General features: G+C 43.9%; 1 pseudogene; it reads left to right on the top strand.

Moving 5' to 3' along the window:
* Nucleotides 1-474: 474 nt before the first annotated feature.
* On the top strand, nt 475-4,669 carry LOC112919875 (thioredoxin-like; annotated as a pseudogene).
* The last annotated feature ends 1,731 nt before the right edge of the window (nt 4,670-6,400 follow it).

Here is a 6,400-nt window from a genome sequence, read left to right as displayed (position 1 = left end):
CCCTCTCCCTCTGTCTCTCTCCCAGCATGTGCTCTCTTTCTCTCTCTCTCTCTCTAAAAAAAAAAAAAAAAAAAAAAAAAAAAAATCCTTCAGCATAGAAATCCTACTTCTAACAAACCTACAGAAATTTTTATGTATTTATGTGGAAAGATGTATGTGCAATAAAATGTATTGTATTTATAATGGCAATATATTGGAAGAAACCTATACACCCACCTACAGGATAATGATAAAAAAATATATGATGATACATGGTACATCCATGCAATGGAATAATTTTAGCATTGAAAAGAATGAATATGATGGTGTTCATGGGCTATCATGTAAATATATGTAACAAGGATATGATCCCATTTTTGTACAACTAAATCTGTGTATATATGATATAAATATATGGATATAGTTATGTATAGCATTTGGGGTGTATCTGCAAGGACATACTCCAAATTATTAACAATGCAGGGTTCTACGAATATGGGGTTTGAGGTAAGATAGGGACGTTTTGTTTCTCAGGTGCATTAAGTCTTCATTCTACAGGGCAGTGAATAATTACCAATGCCAAGAATACTAGCATAGAAAGACTACATAGAGCCAAATTAAACAATGAGTTGATTATAATGCAAACCACCCAGTCCCCACCACGAACCTAGCGGCTGGGAAAAGGAGAGAACATCAAGGTAAAAGGACCACATGATGATCAAGAATCACAAAGAAAATGCAGCATCACTGTGGTTGCGGGATCAGTTATTTGGGCTCAAACCTCCATGAGCCAGTTATCTCCATTCAAGTTCCATCACTGCTCTGACACTCAATGTGAGGGCGAGATGAGAATGAAAACCGCCAAGAGCAATACAATCCTCCACCAACATTTCCCTGCATGGCTACTTGCCAAGTCTGTAAATTCTGAGATGAGATCGAATGGGATCATATAAATGTGGGTGCAGTACTTGGTGAGTGGTTGGGGAGGGGCTGGGAAGTGATATTTTAAGAAGCTAGAACAAAAATTTTTTGAGCTTCACATCTCAAGCCTAGGGAAAGAGAAGAGCCTGAAAGAAAAGCCCCACAACACAAAGGAGAAAGGACCCAGCAGCATCAAATAAAGACCCCAGTTGACTTTGCCACTTAGAAGAATATTTCAAGAAATGGAAACCTTGAAATAATTCACCAACAGAGGTTGTGGGCTGTCGAAGTAATTCATAATAACGGTGGGGATCTAAAAAACTGGTCACTCCAAATGGCATGAGGTCTAATTAAATGGTGTCTCAGCTTCGATATCCTGAGAACTACCAGGCAAGTGAACAGTGAGGTTTACAGGGTTTTTTAGACAACCACATCATATCAAAATGTTGGTGAGGCTGGGGAGGAGCCCATATTTCTCTAGAGCAAGATTAAAATGTGAAATTGGTAGTAGAAAGATAAAAACATTCCATCAAAGTTTCTTATGGTAAAAACCAGTTTAAAAAACTAGAAAGGAAAAAAAAAAAATAAAAAAAATAAAAATAAAAAACTAGAAAGGTAGAGGCAGATCCTTCGGCCCGGGGCGTGGTCCCAGAGTCCTAGGATAGAGTCCCACAGCGGGCTCCCTGAGTGGAGTCTGCTTCTCCCTCTGCCTGTGTCTCTGCCTCTCTCTCTGTGTCTCTCATGAATACATAAATAAAATCTTAAAAAAAAAAAAAACTAGAAAGGTGGAGTGATGTTCTCTTCTGACCTCACTTTTAAGGATCTAGAAAATACAAAGTCCTCTACAGAAATTGCATACAGGGAAAAGAAGCAAAAGAAGAAACCAAGGCAGGTCCGAAGGATGATGAAGCCACACACACCATCATCACAGCCCCAGTGAGTCCCAGCTGAGTTCATCTGCCAACTGAAGGGTGATTGATGATTCAAAAACAAAACTCAAAAAAAAAAAAAAAAAAAAAAAAAAAAAAAGCAAGCCCTCAGTGCAATGAAGTCCACAAAACATGGCTAAGACCAAAAGATGCAGGCGTCTGGGGACTAATGGGAGGCAGCAAAGACTAGCCCACTGTTGGCAGTCACTCTGCTGGTCATCAGATAAAGGTAATTAATTAGAAAGACTAAGACTACAAAGATACAGCCTCATGGCTGAAATATGGGAAGAGCTAGACTTGCAGAACTAGTGAATCTACCCCACAGTCCTTGAGGCCACATGATTGACTTTTGGGCCCATGATGTAACAGACCACCCTGCCCAAACTGCCCAGGGTTCTGCTGGGGTCAGGGATAGTTCTGTTGTTTGAGAGTGGGTGGCTCCCTGCCTCTCCCTGCTTCTGGGAATTGGCCAAATACAAAGCCTTTTTGGGAACGGAAAGTGTCCCCTACCTCGGGGGTCCGTGCTGTCACTTACACTCTTCTGTGGTTAAGTCTGAAAGCCACTGAACTGTGATTCCCTTATTCATTCATTTTCTTTCCTTTTTTTTTTTTTTAATTTATTTATTTATTTTGGAGAGAGAGAGAGAGTGCACACTCAAGTGTGGGGGGAAGTGTGATGGGGAAGGTGCTTGAGGGGTAGAGGCAGAGGGAGAGGGAGAGAGAGAATCTCAAGCAGACTCAGTGCTGAGCGCAAAGCCTGAGTCGGGACTTGATCCCACAACCCTGGGATCATGACCTGAGCCGAAATCAAGCCTAACCTAACAGAACCATCCAAACACCCCCCCCTTATTCATTTTCTTAAATTGCAAAAGTTATACATGCTCCTGGTAAAAAAAAAATTTTTTTTCAAACAGAGAAATGTATGTGGTTTAAAAAAAGAAATTCCTCCTGTTCGCCTCCCCTCAAATAATACAAAACTTCAAAATCTTCTCCTCCAGAGTTAAATGCCATTAACTGTCTGGTGTCTATCCTTAGAGATATTTTTTTCCCATGCATATTCAAATGTATGTCTGTATGTGGTGGTGATGGCAAATGGTGCAAATTATTTAACCTCTGTACCTCAGTTTTCTCAGCCTTAAAATGGGGGAATGATATTAATCCACAGGATTATTTGAAGGTGACATGAGTCAAGACGTCTCCATTCTTAGACGTGTCTAGCCCGTACCATAGTAAGCATTCAGGCATTAGCTGTTATGATTATTCTCTCACCCTTTTCCAGAGCAATTTAGTATCTAATTATATAAATGATAAAGATACTGAGAGGTGTTACTGACACCACTTGAAATGCCCAAGAACACACACAAATTAAATAGCTCTCCTAAAATTAGTTGGGATGGGGCAGATGTGTTGGTCCCAGAACAGAGGATTCCTGATACAGTGTTGTTTTTACCACGCTACAGAGTCCCCCACAATCCCTCTTGAAGCCAAAAACGTCTGGAGCGGGCAGCTGGTCCCCATCTTATTTGGACTCCAGGCTGTCTCATGGGTATCCAGGGCTGGGGGCTCAAGGCTCAGGTGAGCCATCCTCTTGCTACACTCTCCCGACATGCCCCTCCTGGGTCCTTGGGGCTTGACTTCTCTTCTACACAGAGAATTGTGCTGAGATCTCCTGGTAACCAGGGGGTTAGCTTAAGGGGATGGGCAGGATGGCAATGGCTTGGAACTGAGAGGGAGATCTGGCTGCTTCTCAAGCTACAGACATTTCTAGAGCTCCTTCTGTGTGTACCAGGCACTGTACTAACCAATGAGGGATACCTCCAGGCCTCTGGGAGTCTCTGTCCCACTGGGACAAATTGCTCAGGGCTCTTGAGCACAGGGCCTCCTCTGGGTGGTCTCAGGGGCAGAACAGGGCAGGCAGGTAAGAAGCAGCTCCTGAGTCCAGTTACCTGGTTTCTAGTCCTCCTCTCTGTTGGGCCTCCAGGTTTATTTCTAGTGCCCTTGCCCTGACAGGTTTATGGAAGAGTTGAGGGTGCTGGGTCATGCCAGGCTGAGGCCTTTTCTGCCATCCAGGGAATTTCTCACATACTTCCAAGTGCCTTTCTAGACTCCAGGTGCAAAGCTGGCAAAGTCTTGAGGATCAGCGACTCTGCTCATTTGCCATAGGAAGAGATAAGTTTTGGTGAACGAGAGGCAGGGGCATAAGCACTTATTAAGCACAGTCATGGCACTCTTGGCCAAGCTAAAGATTTCCAAATAGAAGCTCTGCCCAGTGTTTTAGAACCACTTTCATCAATCCTTATGGTCGCTTGTCAGATTCCAGCTGCCAAAATGGGTGAAGCGGACCGAGAGCAAGTATGCATTTTAGGAAGCTTTGAACAGGGCAAGAAATAAACTTGTAGTAGTTGACTTCTCAGTCACATGGGGTGGGCCTTGCAATATGAGCAAGCCTTTCTTTCATTCCCTCTCTGAAAAGTCTTCCAACGTGGTGTTCCTTGAAGTAGACATGGATAACAGTCAGGATGCTGCTTCAGAGTGTGAAGTCAAATGCATGCCAACCTTCCAGTTCTTTCTTTTTTTTTTTTTTTAAAGATTTTATTTATTTATTAATTAGAGACACACAGAGAGAGAACCACAGGCAGAGGGAGAAGCAGGCTCTACACTGGGTCTACGTTGAGACTCAATCCCGGGTCTCCAGGATCACACCCTGGGCTGAAGGCGATGCTAAACCACTGAGCCACCCAGGCTGCCCCTTCCAGTTCTTTAAAAAGGGACAGAAGGTGAGTGAGTTTTCTGGAGCTAATAAGGAAAAACTTGAAACCACCATTAATGAATTAATCTAATTATGTTTTCTGAAAACATAACCAGCCATTGGCTGTTTGCAACTTGTATTTTTTTAAATTTATTTATTTATTCATGACAGACACACACACACAGAGAGAAGCAGAGACACAGGCAGAGGGAGAAGCAGGCTCCATGCAGGGAGCCCCACCCCGGACTGGATCCTGGTCTCCAGGATCACGCTCTGGGCTGAAGGCAGCGCTAAACCACTGGGCCACCGGGGCTGCCCACCCCACCCCCCTTTTTTTCTTTTTACAAAAAGTAAAGATCGAGTATAAAGACTTGTGGGAGAGCAAGACCTCAGCAAGTAAAAGAAACAGTAAGAACAGGGACACGCATAAACAGCAACAGCGTTATGCATGTGGCAAAAGCCAGTTATTCCCGGAATCGGTCCGCACTGCAAACAGTCCACGCTGCAAACAGCAATGATGGTGGGGAGACAGCCAGGCCAGCGGAGGTCAGGGGTCCCATCCCTGCTGCCCCTAGGTAGTGCTCCTCTGAGACCCATGCAGACGGTCACGTACACAGTTCCCTGCTGCCCCTCACACAATTGGCTTCTTGAGTTGTTTTTCCTTCCTTGTTTCCACATACTTTACATTCTACGATAATAAAACCAAGAGTCAACCTGGACTCTGGGCTTCACCTCACGGTACCTGCAGTTCCTGGCAGTGCCGGATGCTGTAGCCCCTTCGGGCCTCTCTTTGTTCCAAGGTATTGAACTCTGAGTAATCGTCTCACCTCTTATCGGAAAGCATCACGTGGCAAAGACTATATACTCAACTGCCATTTGATTGTAAGTGACAAGAAAAATATTGATTCTACCCTTAAAAAAAAAAAAAGACCTCAAAATCATTCTGTTTCTATGACAACCTTGAGCTAGGTATTATTTTTCTTACTTAAAGGATGAAGAACCATGAGGCTTAAAGAATTAAAGTGATTTGCTCAAGGTCATAAGGAAATGACCTACCTACCTAATGTGTACCTACCTCTTTCTTACTGTAGGGAGATCATGACACTGAAACACCCCACTAGCCTCTTTCTTTACCACCTCTTCCAAATGCATGGGAGCTTTTCTTCTAGCCAGGCCCATGACGAGACATATTTTGGATGACAGAAACACCTCCCCAGCCAACCACTCCAGCAATGTCTGTCTTCCCCTTGGGAGCATCACTCCCTCTGGATCCCTATTCTGAGAGAAGGCTTTTGGGGACCAGTGAACAGGGCAACAATGTTCCTCAGGTTCTAGTTTTGCTCGGTGTGCAGCAAGATATGGGAATTTTCTATGTGGTACCAGGAGAAGCCAAGTCAGTTTGGCTCAGAGAAGCTCTGGTTGGAGCCTGTCAGTCCCTGTGCTGTGCAGAAAGTCCACCTGTTCCCCAGAACCAGCAGCCCCAGTCTCCAAAGGCCACAGCTGAGTCACATTCTTCACTCTGCCCTAGATTACTAATTCCTTTGCCTCTCAGCTTTTTCCTCATTCACTCTCAGGTCATGTGTTGTCCTCCTTCTGCGTACTGCTAACAATTTTTCCAGAAGTTTCTTAGAATCTCAATCCTTAATACTAGCAATGTTGGCAGTCCCACCCCATCCCACCCCACCCCACAAAGTGGGTGACAAGGGAGATAATTCACTTTAGTGTCCCTTAAAGCACACAGCACAAATACAAAAGCACACTTGAAAATCTACACTGCTAAGCTCTCTAAGCACAACATTATATATGTATTTGACAAGAGATT

Source organism: Vulpes vulpes, chromosome 15 (assembly GCF_048418805.1).
Source record: "Vulpes vulpes isolate BD-2025 chromosome 15, VulVul3, whole genome shotgun sequence".
NCBI lineage: Eukaryota > Metazoa > Chordata > Mammalia > Carnivora > Canidae > Vulpes > Vulpes vulpes.
Note: the sequence above shows the minus strand (reverse complement) of the source record. Positions and strands in the feature narration are given on the sequence as shown.